The 18,273-nt window shown below is 46.7% G+C and overlaps 1 protein-coding gene across 1 annotated transcript in view; it reads left to right on the top strand.

Annotated features, from left to right (window-relative positions):
* The window catches only part of LOC134936128 (complement C3-like), a 613,812-nt gene that overhangs the window by 326,284 nt on the left and 269,255 nt on the right, over positions 1 to 18,273 (top strand). The gene's annotated exons all lie outside the window — the stretch shown is intronic.

Genomic DNA, 18,273 nt, shown 5'->3' with positions numbered 1-18,273 from the left:
CTGGGAATACTGTAGTGTGCAGGCTCGGACTGGCCCACAGGGGTACAGGGGAAACCACCGGTAGGCCCCACTGCCTGGGGGGCCCTCCTCCTCTAGGAATCAGGTTCTAGACTGTGCACTTGAATTATATATTATACATATGTTGCTATGGGCAACATCCCATCTGAAATAGAACTCCCATCTTAGTAAATTTAGCCCCAGGTACTCTATAATGGTTAGCCAAACCTCTGTGGTGGCTGGCCACACCCCCTTTGTAGGCTGGCCACACCTCTAATAATGGGCCCCTACCACTGCATACCCCCCCGGTGGGCCCTTCATTCTTCAGTCCGACACTGGTAGTGTGGATAGAGTAAATAGGAGTATACATTTGGAAATAGGAGTGGTGGATGTATGATAAACAGAGCAGTAGAATTGCAGAAATGCAGGTGAAAGTACAGTGTTGGAAGTGTTCAGTGGCAGTAATTTGATCAAAGCAGAAAGTTTATGTAGGTGCAGAAATTGAAGTTGAAGGAGGAATTAATGAGAGGATATGAGGGTAGGCAAAAAGAAAAGGAAATTCAGACTTGATTTGCAAGTATATAAAGTCAAAATGACATTGGTTCAGCATGTGCATGAAGAGGTTTGTGAATACTGCAAATAAACGTACAATTGAAGAAGAAATGGAAAGTTGTAGCTGTGTCAAAAACAGGGAAATACAGTGCTGATTGTCCAGTTTACACAGACAGGAGTTGTTTGGTGTGGTGAGAAGGTGAACTCACAACTGTTGTGTCAATGAAGATCTTTTGTGATCCTGATTATTATTTATTTATTTATTTATTAATTATTTATTAACAGTTTCTTATATAGTGCAGCAAATTCTGTTGCGCTTTACAATTGGACACAATGATAAAACAAAACTGGGTAATAACAAACAGTCATAGAGGTAGGAAGGCCCTGCTCGGAAGCTTACAATCTATGAGGAAAATAGAATTTTAATACCTACCGGTAAATCCTTTTCTTGTAGTTCATAAGGGATATTGGGGACAGATCAGTACGATGGGGTATAGACGGGTCCAAAGGAGCCAGTGCACTTTAAAATGTCTTCAACTGGGTGTGCTGGCTCCTCCCCTCTATGCCCCCTCCCACAGGCAGTTATAGGTAAAACAATGCCCGAAGGAGAAATGACATACTTGGGAGAAGGAACATAACAACAATAATAATTCATTTGTTTGAAAAGTCATTTAGGTGTCTGTTTTTTCCTATCTAATAGACAGGAAAAAACAGACACCCAACCGACTTTTCAAACATTTGAATTCCCCCCTATGTGTGGTGAGATTTACACACCAGCACACCATAACATAACTGGGCCAGCAACGGCTGGCAACAGAAACAGCAACAGCTGAACAGGTAACCCATAACAGATAACCTGCAGAAAGTCACCGCACATAGGCGGGCGCCCAATATCCCTTATGGACAACGAGAAAAGAATTTACCGATAGGTATTAAAATCCTATTTTCTCTAGCATCCATAAGAAATATTGGGGACAGATTAGTATGATGGGGATGTCCCAAAGCTTCCAGAATGGGTGGAAACGTGCAGAGACATCTGCAGCACCGCCTGCCCAAACTGGGTATCCTCTTTGGCCAGGGTATCAAATTTGTAGAACTTCACAAAGGTGTTTTTCCCTGACCAGGTAGCTGTTCGGCATAGTTGTAGGGCCGAGACTCCACAGGTAGCCACCCAGGAAGACCCCACTGATCTCGTAGAGTGGGCCTTCAGAGACAGTGGAACAGGTAAGGCTGCCGAGACATAGGCCTGTTGGATAGTAAGCGTAAGCCAACGAGCAATAGACTCCTTTGAAGCAGGGCAACCCTTTTTCTGCGCATCATACAGCACGAACAAGGAATCCGTCTTTCTGATCAGAGCGGTCCTCTTGACATAGATTTTCAAGGCTCGCACTGCATCCAATGCCTCCGGAGGGGCAGAAGTGCAAGAACTGGACGGAATCACAATAGGTTGATTCAAGTGAAACGTGGAGACCACCTTCGGCATGAACTGCTGTCTGGTCTCTGTTCTCGTAAAAGACCAAGTAGGGACGTTTACATTGATAAGGCCCCCAATTCTGAGACACGTCTAGCAGAAGCCAGTGCCAGTAACATCACTGTCTTCCATGTGAGGTACTTCTCTTCTACCGTCAGCAGAGGTTCAAACCAGGAGGACTGTAGAAAGCGTAACACCACATCCAAATCCCAAGGTGCTATAGGCGGCACAAACGGAGGTTGTATGTGAAGCACCCCTTGCAAAAAGGTCTGAATAGGATAGCCAACTTCTTCTGGAAAAAGACGGAAAGAGCTGAAAACTGGACCTTAATGGATCCAAGACGTAAGCCTTTATCCACTCCAGCCTGGAAGAAACGAAGGAATCTTCCCAAGTGGAAGTCTGCAGATGGATATGTAGGTTCCTCACACCAGGAAACATATCTCTGCCAGATATGATGATTAGTGTTTTGATGTCACATGTTTTCTGGCTTGCACCATAGTGGCAATGGGCTTTTTGGAAAGCCCTTTGTGAGCTAGGATGTTCCGCTCAACGTCCATGCCGTCAAACGAATCCGCCGTAAGTCCGGGTAGACGAACGGTCCTTGCTGAAGAAGATCCCTTCTTAGCGGCGAAGGCCAAGGGTCGTCTATAAACATGTCCAGAAGAGCTGCGTGCCACGCTCTCCAGGGCCAATCTGGTGCAATCAGGATTGCTTGCACTTCGTGATGTCTGATTCGCTTGAGCACACATGGAGTCAACGGAATCAGAGGAAGTAGGTAGACCAGCTGGTAAGGCCAAGGCGACGTCAGCGCGTCCACTGCGCTCGCCTGAGGGTCTCTAGTTCGCGAGCAGTAGCAGCGAAGCTTCTTGTTGAGGCGAGATGCCATCACGTCGATCTGTGTGCATCCCTACCTGTCAATGATCTGTTGAAACACCTGAGGGTGCAATCTCCACTCCCCCGCGTAGAGATCGTGGCGACTCAGGAAGTCCATTTCCCAGTTGTCCACTCCTAGAATGAAAATTGCAGACAGTGCTCTTGCAGTTCTTTCCGCCCAGAGAAGTATTCTTGACACCTCTCGCATGCAGGCCTTGCTTTTTGTCCCTCCTTGTCGATTGATGTATGCCACCGCCGTGGCGTTGTTCGACTGCACCTGGATTGCCTGATCCCAGAGTAGAGGGGAGGCCTGAGTCAGAGCATTGTAGATAGCCCGAAGTTCCAGTATGTCAATCAGAAGTAGGGCCTCTTGGGCAGACCACTTGCCCTGGAACTGCGCCCCCCTGTGTGACAGCTCCCCATCCTCTCAGACTCGCATCCGTCGTGAGTAGGATCTAATCCTGAATCCCGAAGCGTCGACCCTCCAGCAGGTTGGAAGACTGTAGCCACCACAGGAGAGAAATCCTGGCCTGGGGTGACAGCCAAATCATCTGGTGTATCTGAAGAGGTGAATTGGACCACTTGTTCAGGATGTCCAGTTGGAAGGGTCTGGCATGGAACCTTCCAAATTATTGCCTCATACGAGGCCACCATCTTTCCCAACAATTTTATGCAAACATGAATGTAAACTCGAGCAGGTCGGAGAACCATGCGAACCATTTCTTGAAGTGTTCTCACTTTGTCCTCTGGGAGAAACACTCCCTGAGTTACAGTATCAAGTAGCATACCCAGAAACAGGAGCCGCTGAGACGGCTCCAGATGAGACCTCTGTAGATTGAGGATCCACCCGTGGTGAGACAGCAGTTGTATAGTGCGATCTATATGGAGCAGTAGAAGCTCTCTGGAACACGCTTTTATCAGGAGATCATCCAGGTAAGGGACAATTTTGAACCCCTGGACTCTGAGCTGAAACATAATTTCTGCCATCACCTTCGTGAACACCCTCAGAGCTGTAGACAGGCCAAAGGGTAATGTCTGAAACTGGTGGTGATCGTTCAGTAGGGCAAACCGCAGATAGGCCTGATGAGGAGGCCAAATTGGGATATGGAGGTAAGCGTCCTTGATATCCAGGGACACTGGGAATTCCTGTTGATCCAGGCCTGCGATCACCGCCCTCAAGGAATCCATCTTGAATTTGAAAACCTTCAGGTAAGGATTCAAGGATTTCAGATTCAAAATGGGCCTCACAGACCCATCTGGCTTTGGCACTATGAACAGACTGGAGTAGTAACCTTGTCCTTGCTGTAGCAGGGGTACTGGAACAATGATCTGTCGATGGCCAGTAGTAGCGTAACACGCGTATTTTCCAAAGCTGGCAAGTTTGATTGGAAAAATCGTTTGGGAGGAACACTGTCAAACTCCAGCTTTTAACCTTGATAGATAAGGTCCTTTACCCAGGCATCTTGGCAGGAACTGTCCCAGATGTGGCTGTAGTGACGTAACCAAGATCCCACCACGAGATCCCCTCGGGGTCAGGGTAGTCGAGAGCCGGGCTGGGCCCAGGTACTTTTCAAGGGGCGTGGTCTAATCACAGGAGGTGTGGTCATGTACCCTTAAAAAAAATTACTGAAAAAAATAGTATATTAAGCACCTCCATGGCCACACTGCAGCCTAGTACACAGTAGCATGTGCTGGGCTGAGGAGAAGAGCTGCAACTGCTGCTGCCAGGTAAGGGGGAGGGGGCCTGGGCCTCTACTGGACCCTCACTGGGCCCCTCCATCAGACATGGGCCCGGGTAATTTGTACCCTCTCCCCCCCCCCACTCTCTTGGAACCACTGCTCGGGGTGGGTGGGCACCGTCATGCCAAAATCTTTGTGGAAGCTTAACTGGTGCTCTGTTCCTGAGGGCCAGCAATGGCTGGTTTCTTAGGTTTTCCCCTGGAGCCTCTAGCTGTGTAGGAGGCATCCCTGGCCATAGATCGAAATCTGGAGGACCGAAAGGACTGAGTTTACGGTCCAGAGTAGGCATGCATAGCAGGTGGAGCCCCCGAAGGGAGAAATGTGGATTTCCCAGCAGTAGTTTTGGAGATCCATGCCTCCAATTCACCTCCGAATAGCCATTCACCTGTAAAGGGAAGAGATTCCACATTACATTTGGAGTCAACATCTGCAATCCACTGACGCAACCATATGGCTCCGCGTGCAGACACAGCCATAGCAGTGGTCCTAGCATTAGTATTGCCAATCTCTTTAAGGGAGTCACAGAGGACTCTTGCCGTGTCCTGAATGTGTTTTAGGAAAGTTACAGTAGTAACTAAGGTCATATCACCCGAAAGACCTTCCTGAATTTGAGCAGCCCACGTATGAATTGCATGTGTCATCCAGCAACATGCAATGACCGGCCTTTGAGCTACACCTGCAGCAGTGTAGATAGATTTCAGAGTGGTCTCAATTTTCCTATTGCCCGGGTCCTTTACCGTAAAGGAACCCGGAGCTGGGAGCACCGCCTTTTTAGAGAGGTGAGAGACTGAGCCGTCTACTGCTGGAGATTCTTCCCAGAATTTCCTGCCTGCACGGGCAAAGTGGAAGGTATACAAAAACCTTTTGGACACCTGATATTTTTATCTGGATTTTTCCAGGCTAATTTAAATCATCCAATTCCTTGGAATCAGGAAATGTGACTGTCAGTTTGTCTTGTGTGAGGAAAAATGAATTCTGATTAGTAGCGTCCTCCAGAGGGAGCTTTAACACATCCTGTATAGCCAATATGAGGGATTCAATAACCTGTGTAGGGGTGGAATCCCCACTAATGGGATCCACATCATCCTGTACATCATCATCAGTATCTGATAGGATTGCAGGTAAAGCACGTTTTTGTGCACCTGTAGTAGACAGGGGGGATGGGGAACATCAGCCTTGGCAGCTAGGTTAGCTACTGCTTGTTGCAGTTCTTGTGTTTTAAAGGCATTGGCAGTCAGTTGAGATGACATATCAGACATCATAGTTTTGATAGCCCCCAGCCAGGAGGGCTCCTGACTCTCCCCCACATTGTTATCAGCACTTTGTGATGACTGACTACACTGCTCACATGCTATGGAGCCAGATGAAATAGGGGAGAATCTGGCATTACACACATTGCACGACTTCTGTTTCACCATTATGAAATACAGATACAATACACATACAACACAGACCGATTACAGTACAAGCTGCCCTATTGCATGTGAGTGGAGACATAGAAGAGAGGACACCAGCGCACCCAACGCTATACAGCCCCAGTGAGGCTGTCAGCATTTTATGTATTTACAGTATGTATTTATATACAGATGGGTCCATGTTTATCTTTACCTTTAATAGGATTAACTGTGACTGGACAGTCGGACTTAATCCCCTGCTGTAGTGATGTAATCCCCTGCTGTATTGTTCTCTGTATTGTATTGCATCTGAGAACAATAGATGAAGGGTTTATGCAGCAAACTAGCCAAGATAACCGTGTACCCATCTATAACATATAATTCCCTGGAGGAATGTAAACTGTGCACTAATAACGGCTCTCCCCCTCCACACCCGGTACCAGTGATCCAGCGTGTGAACAGAGCTGTATTTGGCTGCTGCTGCTTATGCAGAGGAAGGCGCCAAAATGCTGCTGAGCCTGCTCAGATGTAGCTCCGCCCCCCCGTAAAGGAGCTATTAATGTTTATACTGGCTATGTCTCCAACACCATTTGTAGCCTCACATAAATGTTTGGTACAATATCTCCAGCCAGTCTCACGCAGGGGTTCCAGCGGGTCCCCCCAAGGAGCGACCCATATGCCTTACCCGCGCCTCTGCCGCACAGTGAACCGGGGGACCTCCCTAGCGGAACTCTGGTTTGTACTCACCACCGACAATCGCCTTCAGGCTTTGTTAGAGGTGTGCGGCATGCTGCGACTGTGACAGCTAAGGTGCAGTGCCCCGCAGGACGGTGGTCCTGCAGCAGGGAAGCGGCTCTGCACCTCATGAGGCCGGTGACCGTCCCCCCCCCCCCTTACTCCCATGGTGCAGGTATGCTGTTGCCCAAACAGCATACTGAAATAGGGGATGGGGCGTGGCCACAAAATAATAGAAATTCATACTACGGTGCACAGTAGTCTCCATTATTCAAATTACGCTGCACAGTAGCGCCACTACAGCAGGTAGAGCCCCTTTTATACATTACAGCAGACAGCGTCCCCCTTTTTACACATTACAGCAGACAGTCCCCCTTATTACACATTACAGCAGACAGTCCCCCTTTTTACACATTACGGCAGCTAGTCCCCCTTTTTACACATTACGGCAGCCAGTCCCCCTTTTTACACATTGCGGCAGCCAGTCCCCCTTTTTACACATTGCGGCAGCCAGTCCCCCTTTTTACACATTACGGCAGCCAGTCCCCCTTTTTACACATTGCGGCAGCCAGTCCCCCTTTTTACACATTGCGGCAGCCAGTCCCCCTTTTTACACATTGCGGCAGCCAGTCCCCCTTTTTACACATTGCGGCAGCCAGTCCCCCTTTTTACACATTGCGGCAGCCAGTCCCCCTTTTTACACATTGCGGCAGCCAGTCCCCCTTTTTACACATTACGGCAGCCAGTCCCCCTTTTTATACATTGCGGCAGCCAGTCCCCCTTTTTACACATTGCGGCAGCCAGTCCCCCTTTTTACACATTGCGGCAGCCAGTCCCCCTTTTTACACATTGCGGCAGCCAGTCCCCCTTTTTACACATTGCGGCAGCCAGTCCCCCTTTTTACACATTGCGGCAGCCAGTCCCCCTTTTAACACATTGCGGCAGGCAGTCCCCCTTTTTACACATTGCGGCAGCCAGTCCCCCTTTTTACACATTGCGGCAGGCAGTCCCCCTTTTTACACATTGCGGCAGCCAGGCCCCCTTTTTACACATTGCGGCAACCAGGCCCCCTTTTTACACATTATGGCAGACGGTGTCCCCGAGAGAGAGAGAGAGAGAGAGATAGAGAGAGAGAGAAAGAAAGAAAGAAAGAAAGAGAGATACTTACCATCTGGCAGGCAGTCAGGCTCCTCGTGCAGCTCCCTCGGTGCAGGCAGGTGAGAAGGAGGAGGAGGGAGGGGGACTGGAGCCGCAGCAGCGCTATTTCGTTGGTAGTAAGCGCCGCTGCAGCACTCCCCTCTCCTTCCGTATTGGCTGCCTGGCGCTGCTGTGGATGCTGGGATGGAGGAACCGCATATCAGCATCCACAGCAGCGCCGGGCAGCCAATACGGAAGGAGAGGGGAGGCTGCAGCGGCGCTTACTACCAATTAAATAGCGCTGCTGCGGCTCCAGTCCCCCTCCCTCCTCCTCCTTCTCCGCTGCCCAGCGCTGCTCTCCTCCCCAGTGCGGCGGCGGCACACGGCGCAGACTTCAGAGGCGGCATGTAATGAGTCAATTTGACTCATTACATGCCGCTGGCCGTGCGCCCACAGGGCAACTGCGCTGTGTGCCAAGCCCACTTGGCACACACGTAGTTACGGCCCTGGTAAGAACTTACCGTTGATAACGGTATTTCTCCTAAGTCCACAGGTTCCACAAGATAACAGTGGGATATGATGGAGCGATAGCGGATTTGCACCAATCAGTCAAAGCTTTCCGGCCTCCCAGCATGCAACGAGCCCGTCCATATATCCCCGCCCCCTGGCTCAGGCAAATCAGTTGTATTCCAAAGCTCAAGGCAGGAGCATTATGTAGAACCCTAGTCAGGCGAGAAGCACACATGCACACCCTTCCGTACAAGAAGGAAGAGGTTAGTGAGTAAAAAAGGATTCTCAAGTCAGGTGCGTCAGGGTGAGATCCCTGTGGACTTAGGAGAAATACCGTTATCAACAGTAAGTTCTTACCATAACGTATATTTTTCCGGCAGGGTCCACAGGGATCCACAGGATAACAATGGGATTTCCCAAAGCAGTTTAGCGGTGGGGACGCTCCTGATGCTCAGGATAATCCTTCGCCCGAATTCAGCATCGTGAGAGGCAAAGGTATCCAAAGCATAATGGGCCTAATTCAGAGTTGATCGCAGCAGCATATTTGTTAGCAGTTGGGTAAAACCATGGCCCTCATTCCGAGTTGTTCGCTCGCTAGCTGGTTTTCGCAGCAGTGCACAAGCTAAGCCGCCTCCCTCTGGGAGTGTATTTTAGCTTAGCAAAAGAGCGAACGAAAGATTCGCAATATAGCGAAAAGATTTTTCTTTGCAGTTTCTGAGTAGCTCGAGACTAACTCCTCCAGTGCGATCAGTTCAGTGCTTGTCGTTCCTGGTTTGACGTCACAAACACACCCAGCGTTCGCCCAGCAACTCCCCCGTTTTTCCAGCCACTCCCGCGTTTTTCCCAGAAACGGCAGCGTTTTTGCAAACACTCCCATAAAACGGCCTGTTTCAGCAGAACGAAGAAAAAACCTCGTAAAGCCGTGAGTAAAATACCAAACTTCTTAGTAAATTTACTTGGCGCAGCTGCGGTGCGAACATTGCACATGCGCAGTTTGTGGAAAATCGCTGCGGTGCGAAGAAAAAGAACGAGCGAACAACTCGGAATGAGGGCCGATGTGCACTGCAGGGGGGAGGGGGGGCAGATATAACATGTGCAGAAAGAGTTAGATTTGGTTGGGGTGTTTTCAAACTAAAATCTAAATTGCAGTGTAAAAATAAAGCAGCCAGTATTTACCCTGCACAGAAACAAAATAACCCACCCAAATCTAACTCTCTCTGCACAGGTTATTTCTGCTCCACCCGCACTGCACGTGGTTTTGCCCAACTGCTAACAAATTTACTGCTGCAATCAACTCTGAATTACCCCCAATGTCTTAATGATTGTGTAAACGGAAGACCATATGGCTGCCTTACATACCTGTTCTGTTTAAGCACCACATTGTGCAGCCTATGAAGGACCTACCTTACGAGTAGAGTGAACAGAGACATTAGCCGGAATAGGGAGATTAGCTAGAACATAAGCTTCGTCATATGAAGTCATCTTGCCAGTGTCTGCCTACCAGCAGGTCATCCTCTCATATGAAATCCCTAGAGAATGAAAACAGAATATGCTTCTCTGATGACACTGGTACCATCTATGTAGATCCTTAATGCATGGATCACGTCCAGCGATGCATCTCCCGCAGAAAAGGTCCAGACTCTAAAAGACCGGGACAGTATTTCCTTTTGTTAAGGTGGAAGTTAGTCATCACCTTAGGAAGATAGGGGGGAACCTGGATTGCACATTCTATTACTAAAGATATCAAGAGGTGCTAATGCTAATTAACATGGAGTATAATTGAAGTTATTAGCACACATTTGCGCAAATATGTGGGCCCATGTACCGCGGCCAGGTGACTTCATCACATGGGTCCCTAACATTCCTAATACTATCTCATTCTATAAATTATACTCCATGTTAATTGTGAGGGTTTATTTAAATGATTTTTACTATCCGTGTTCTTAGTGCTAAGAGTGTGCATCTGCATCTCTCTTCCCCCAGCATAGTATTAGAAGCCTCAGCATGATAGCACCTCTTGATATCTTTAGTAATAGGATGTGCAATCCAGGTTCCCCCCTTTCTTCCACATTATTTGTGTATATATTGTACACTGGAAGGCAAGGCTTCCTTCCTCTGGCATTGGCACTCCTCCCATTCACCCTCAGGTGTTTTAATTAGCTGGGTTCCTGCATTTCAGATCACACATTGATAAGGGCACTATTTAGAGGTAAGTCCTGAATAAATTTATAGAATGAGATAGTATTAGGAATGTTAGGGACCCATGTGATGAAGTCACCTGGCCATGGTACATGGGCCCGCATATTTGCGCAGATGTGTGCTAAGAACTTCAATTATACTCCATGTTAATTGTGAGGGTTTATTTAAATTATTTTTACTATCAGTGTTCTTAGTGCTAAGAGTGTGCATCTGCATCTCTCTTCCTCCACCTTAGGAAGATACCCAGATCTAGTTCTACAAACTAATTTCTCTGGATAAACAATCAGAACTGGGGAACAATATGACAATCCCTAAGTCTGATATTCTTCTAGCTGACGACTCTATCAGTAAAAAAGACACTTTAGTTGTCAACCATTTGTAATCCATATTATTAAGTGGTTCAAATGGGGCAACTTGAAGGATTTTCAGGACTGTCCAAGTCCCATGGCACTGTAGGAAAAACAACCAAAGGTTGATGCGCAGCATACCCTGGAAAAAAAGACACGCACATCCTGTAAGTTGGTTATTTACCTTTGGAACTCTACAGTCAATGCCGACCCTTGCTTCTTTCAAGGAAGCCATTCCTTTCTGTCTGAAGGAATGCTATGACCCTGGAACTCTGAAAAAAAATTCTTGGGGCCATTCACCTACAGCAGCTGGTGTTTGCAGATGTTCCCCATCCAAGTACTCACCAGGCCCAACACTGCATAGCTTCCCAGATCTGGTGAGATTGGGCATGTCAAGTGTGGTGTGGCTGTAGGTTTTCTTTCACTGTACCAAAGAATATAGGCTTACCATATTTGGTGATATATGCGAGCTAAGAAAGGTTTCCTTGCTCTGGAAACTGTCTGAAAGTATCCTCTTGACCTGAGGATAAAGGTATCAATGGCCACACTGTCAAAGACAGCCGAACCACATGTCTGTGATAACCAGTACCCTGCATTAGTAGGTCTGGACATTGAGGAAGCTCAAGTAGAGCATCCATTGCCATTCTCTGCTATTCTTTCTGTTTAAACTTATTCACCACCCTGGGTAATAGGGTATTTAGTGGAAAACCCATCCGTCAGATGAAAGTCCTGTCTCACCGATAAGGCATCCACAACTATCGCCCTGGGATCCTTTGTTCTTGACCCATATGTGAGCATTTTGTTGTTCAACCAATACGTTCTGAGATACATCTCTAGCATGCACCACTTGTTTTCTAGAGTCCAGAAAATCTCTGGGTGTAGAGCCCATTCACTCCTCTGAATGGTGTATTGACTTGAAAAAGTCCATTTATCCATTTCTGATTCTCGGACTGAAAACAGCGGGCAAGATTTAGATGATGAAATCCATCCTCTTAGGTATGTGACTTACCTTCTTCTTCCCCTTTTCGGCTGAGAGTTACTTCCCGATGTAGAGGTACTCTAGTGCCGTTGTCTTGTCCAAACGGAACTGGACTGGTTTTCACATGAAGACTGTCCCGTACCTACACTGGTGCCCTGTATATGGCCCGAGGTTTCAACCTTTATTGGTAGACAGCACTTTGGGAACACAATCTCCCAGACACTAATCCTAGTGTCAGAATCTTCCCAGTCTGATACCAAAAGGATTTTCCTTTGTCCCGCTGGGATGTCTGTAGCCACCAGGCTAATGACCTTCTTACTTTTATCGTATGTACCATAGTCGCTTTTTATTATCTGATGCAATCCATTATTACTTACCACACCTTGTATCCCCAGCTGGTCTCTCTAGGTACCAACCAGGCCCACACTGCCAATCTTCCATGATCCAATGAAGTCTAGGCATAACCCGTGTGGCATGGTTGTAGATTCTACTAGGTAAGAATCAGACGCTGCAGAGACCTAGAGTGGAATTGTGCATATTCCCTCCTGTCGATGCAGATACCATGCAACCCATCCCCGCATTGCTGCCTGAATTAATCCCGTTTGACTGTGTGGCGATTCTTGAATCCTATAGTGAACCTTGGATTTATTGTTGCGAAGTAAAAAATTACTCTCTGCAGACGTGATCCAGTACAGCTCCCAAGTGAGTCATCTGATGTGACGAAACTGGAGGCTATTTTCCCCAAGTTATGAGTCACTTACCTGCAAACTCATTATTGCTGTTGCCGATGACAAGAGCAATCTCTGTGACTGTGCCAGGATTAAAAGATCCTAGGTATGGGAAAAAACCTTAACCCCTGCTGGCGGAGATAAGGTGCTGTCACCCCCATATTTCTGGTAAATACTCCGGGGACTGTGGCTAACCCAAAGGGTAAAGCCTATACTGAAAAATGCTTTTCTGGAGGAATAGCTGAACCTTGGATAACATTGATGGACAAAGGTATAGGAACATGTAGGTAAGCCTCCTGTATCTCCAGGGATCCATAAAAAAAACCCTGGCTCCATGCCACACATAAGGAACATAATGATTCCATGTTTCCAAATGTATTTGCTCAGCATTTTTCAGATTTAGCTTGAGCCGAAATTACTCATTTGTCTTCCGATTAAGCCAGTTTGAAGTAAAACCTTGTCCTTGTTTGCCAGAAGAACTGGAATGACTATTCCTGACCAAAGCAATTTTCTGACCTGTTTCTTGCAAAGTCAGGCCTTCATCTATAGCCGAGATAGGCTGCTTTGATGGCGAAACATAACTAGAGATATCATGCCTGGTCTGTGTGACCTGATGAAGTCGGCCCCCCAACCTGGGATCTCCCAGGCGGAGCCGCTGATGGTTTTAATTTTTCTACAGCACCTGGTATTCCCCGATAGCCATCTGAGTACTAACCAGGCCCACACTGTAGATCTTATGGTAGCTCAATGGTTTCCTAGTCTCAAATCACACTGACGTGGGATTCTGCCTATGACAGGCTTCTATTGATAGTGTAATATCAACACGTGGACTGTATGTGGAAGGAACCTGACTTTCTTGGAGTCTGACTCCGGAATATCTGTCAATTCTTACCAAAAAGGAATATTTTTAGAACAAGACAATGATTCCATCTACAGCACCTGGTATTTCTCACTAGGCCCCACACTGCATAGCTTCCAAGATCTGGTGAGATTGGGCATATCCAGTGTGGTGTGGCTATAGCTCTTCCACGTACCCATCTAAACTGCTCTATGAGCAAGTATAGTTAGGGCTGATGCCCAGGAGTAAATATTTTGCCCATATGCACCCAGGAACACTGCAGTCTTTTATATGAGCCATATGAGATTCCTGTTCTTGAAAAAAATCTCCTTCCATTGCATCAGCCCAGGCAACCACTGCCTTTGCCATTTAAGCCGAAGCCAAGGCTTGGCCTCATTACAGCCCTAGACAGGAAAATTGAAAGCAAAGCTATTGTAGATTCTCCTTATCTACTTTAGGAGCCATCTCCCCTTTTTTTAAACAATACCCAGCTGGAACCAGATCATAGGAATTCTATTTCTTAGGAACTCTAACTTTTAATTGGGCGTAACCCAACCTCTTCCATGATTTTCTTGGAACTCAAGTATTGAGATGTTTATGCACAGGTGCCGTGGTTTTTAACACAGGTTTTACTGTATCATCTAAGTATAAGATGGCTTTATTGCTTTCAATTAACTCCGGTATATTCGACAGCTGAGACCTAGCTCTTTTTCATATGATGAAGTAGAATAATAGGGCTTTCATCTACTGATGAATCTAAACAAATGTTTAGTCTGCGAGAGTGAAGATTTACTTACCACTGATTCTGAGAAGCTGCTGCTGTGTGTAAGGGCTTGTAACCCTATTCCTGGTACAGGATTTTGGGGGATTATCCATCTAACTTCCTGGATAAGCTTGTGTAAATATAGCCCCAGGTGGATACACTTGTTCCTGCATCTGCCTTGCTGAGCTAAACATTATGCATACAAGCTATCCTGAACCAGATAATAAGTGGATAATACAGCTTCAAACATGGTATGAGCGTCCTCACCATTGTCGCTTTATTACATGATAAATACTCAGCACTACACAATTTTGTGACTGTATCACTTTACCTTTTTTCTTTAAAATGATATCCAGTTGATCCTCCTCATGCGCCAGCATTGAGGATCTGCAAAACAAACTAACAAACCTGAAGCAAAGTCAGCATCATACTAGCAGTCAGTCACATGTTATACATTAGTATATTAAGCAATATGAGCACATCGTCAACTACATTAATATTTTAAGTATGTAGGAGAACACATTTACTGAATCATGTTTAACATATGTAACGTATGCAGACGCATTGTGACAGAAACAACAGTAATGATATACAAACTCATATGCAATAGGCACTTATCTAACTATTCATACTCAAAATATTAGATAGAGATTTACTGCTGTATAGCCCGTACTCAGTAGAGTGGGATACAGGGAGACTTACCCCGCTTCCAGGATTGATCAATATGTTAGGGAACGCTGAGTGGATCTAGACGCTACTAGTGTACACTGCCGATCCATGAAGCTATAGTGAACACAGACGCACCGGTCACACAGCCGCCTATGCTGCAACCGGGCCCTCAGTGAACTCGGACGCACCGGTCACGCAGCCGCCTATGCTGCGACCGGGTCCCCTCGTTTCCCAGTGTAGCAGGTAGCGTCTGAGACGGAAGTGAGGAAACAGTTCATGGCGGGAGACTCGGCGGAAACTAGTCATGAACCGGGGGAGGGGCGACCAGGAGAGCGTCTGACTCCCCACTGCTGATATCCTCCCTAGGGATCGCGGCCTCATACTATTCCTGGAGCCTATGATCCCTAAGGCCTAGCGCTGGAGCACCCGTGGTGGCGGCGCGTCAGCTACTGTTTGGTAGTCTCCTCCCAAAACAGTGCGGCTGTGTCCATATTCCATGTGCTACGCGGAACCGATGCCTTACGTTCTCCCCGTGCTCCGGCCACAGCCTGGTAACGTCTGATGGACCTGCTAGTATATACGACACAGACGCTCGCCGAAACAGAGCTGTACTCGTGGGTAAGTGTTGTCACGACCTGGCGGAGAGTTGTTGGAGCGACTCTTTCCAATATGCGTATAAGACACTGTTAAGAAAGATCACTCAAAAAACAGTAAGACTATAAAGTCTGGGAAGCCAGAAAGCTTTGACTGATTGGTGCAAATCCGCTGTCGCTCCATCATATCCCATTGTTATCCTGTGGATAACCTGTGGACCCTGCCAGAGAAACTCTGGTGCTTGCAGAGTGTGCATCCTCTCCTGAGGGCACTTTTTTCTAAACTGCCTGTGGGAGGGGGCATAGAGGGCAGGAGCTAGCACACCCATTTCAAGAAATTTAAAGTGCACTGGCTCCTTTTGGACCCGTCTATACCCCATCGTACTAATCTGTCCCCAATATCCCTTATCGATTCTAGAGAAATAGGCATTGATACACACGGATAGGTGCTGTCTATTGCATAGTTGTCCTCCGAATTACAAAGGTTCTTGGTGGTTTGCATGATATTACATCACAGCAGTGATTATCCATTGTCAGAAGGAATGTGTAGGATATGTGTGGACTGTACAGTGTTGGATATAATTGGGTAGGAAAGCTTATGAAGGTAATGTGAGCAGTTCTGTAATGTGATAAGCTAGCGATTATGGATAGAATCTTGATCTTACAAATGTTCCCTACTGCCAATGGTTGCATAGTATTCACAGTGAGGATCGCATACCTCCCAAAATGACCCTCTGCATGAGGAACAAAATTCTCAGCACAGGTTAATGGATAAGAAAGGTGTTTCAGCACAGGTAATGGCAATCATAAATTAAGAGGAAAATCCAGTAGCACAGCAGTTTATCGCTCCTGGAGAGGGTCATGTTGGGAAGTATGGGAGTGCAGGGCGATAAATATGTACATACAATTGAAGTTGTAAAGATGTTAATCTGTTGCTGTATGAGTTAGATGTTCTCTTTCAGTTTTCATCCAGTTTAAGTCCAGGCTAAGTCCGTGCTTAGATAATAAATGTTAAATCTTCACCCTTAGAATTCTGCACCCTGCATTAATCTGCCTAGGTTTAATCAGCCTACTAACATCTAATATGATGAGCTACAAACATGTGTAAGTTGTAAGTTCACTGATAAAAACCCCACCCCATTGCCCAGCACCTTCCAAGGAGGGGAGCAATACAATCTTAAACAAACAAATAGTGAGAGGGGAAGATGCCATCACAGATTCCCCAAATCTCCAACAATAAATCAGGCTAAAACATAAGGTCCACATTAAGCAGTTATGTTATTCAAGGCTGTGCTAATGTAACAAATGCAATAGAGACTGCTGGGATCAGTAGTTCCACATTACCTATGCGTTAAAGACAGTACTATGCAATAGTATCCTAGTTCACTGTGCAGCTGATGGGAGTAGTAGTTGTTCAGTTTACCTATGTATTAAAGACAATGCAATAGTATCCTAGTAAATGACGTAAATGTACCCCTAAGTCACTAAACTAATTAAAAAGGCAAAAGGTAGAGGTACTATACCCAGAGGAGTAAGACATCATACTTGCCTACCTGACCCTCTCCATGAGGGAGAAAATGCTCTGTTCCTGGTCTTTCCTGGTAATGTATGATTGCCATCACCTGCGGTGAGCTAGTTAATAGATAAGAAAGGTGTTTCACCACAGGTGATGGCAATCATACATTACCAGGAAAGTCCAGGAACAGAGCATTTTCTCCCTCATGGAGAGGGTCAGGTAGGCAAGTATGGAGTAAATTCAACCCAGTCGCCTGGAGGTAGGTTGTAGTTTAGTGTCCCCCACCCCCTTGGTGAAAAAGAGAAAACAAATATGATCTGCGTACAGTATGTATGTGTGTGTGTGTGTGTGTGTGTGTGTGTGTGTGTGTGTGTGTGTGTGTGTATATATATATATAAATATCTATCTATATATATATATATGACTTGTAGAAATATATTGATAGCACAGTAAACCGTCTATAGAGACTGGAGGCTGTAGTGAATTGGCAGGGTTCCAGCTACGCTGTGTGACAACAGTCTGTGGGTCAGGGTCAGACTCACGAGATCCAGCCGCCTGCAGCATGCAGAATCAGAATTCACCGGCACGTCCCACCTCACAGTCCAGCAGCAGCAGTTATGTGCTACGTCGCATGTAGCAGTGCAGACTGAGCGGTACCAGGCAGGAGCCATCCTGTCTCCTATTGCAGATATTAGCAGGGTTCCTGGGACAGAGCAGATAAACTATGCAGCAGCAGCGGATGCACCACAGAGCTCCACTGGAAGAGCAGCGGTCACACCTGGATCCCGCTGTGAACCACACAGGTGCTGCTGTCCATGCAGGTGCCCCTTCAGGGCTTGGAGCCCAGCGGCAGGCGTCTCCATTGCCTTAGGGAGTTACGCCCCTGCCTATACCTGTGACCTGCAACATGCCTCGTGGCTTGTGCCACATATCAGTATACTTCATTTGTGATGTTATGCCAAACATTTTCCATCAAAAGTACTAGTGTCGCTCTAAAGTTACACCTAGGGGTATATTTACTAAAGTGTGAGTTTATAGAAGTGGAGACGTTACCCATAGCAACTAATCACATTCTAGCTATTACCTTCTAGAAGGTACTAGATAAATGATAAGTAGAATCTGACTGGTTGCTAAGGGCAACATATCCACTTATATCAACTCTCACTATAGTAAATAGAACCCCCTAGCATCTTGAGCCATATGGTACAATAATGCTGGGTGAGTGAGAGTAG

This window comes from Pseudophryne corroboree, chromosome 6 (genome assembly GCF_028390025.1).
Source record: "Pseudophryne corroboree isolate aPseCor3 chromosome 6, aPseCor3.hap2, whole genome shotgun sequence".
Classification (NCBI taxonomy): domain Eukaryota; kingdom Metazoa; phylum Chordata; class Amphibia; order Anura; family Myobatrachidae; genus Pseudophryne; species Pseudophryne corroboree.
This window is presented reverse-complemented; position numbering and strand designations above follow the sequence as displayed.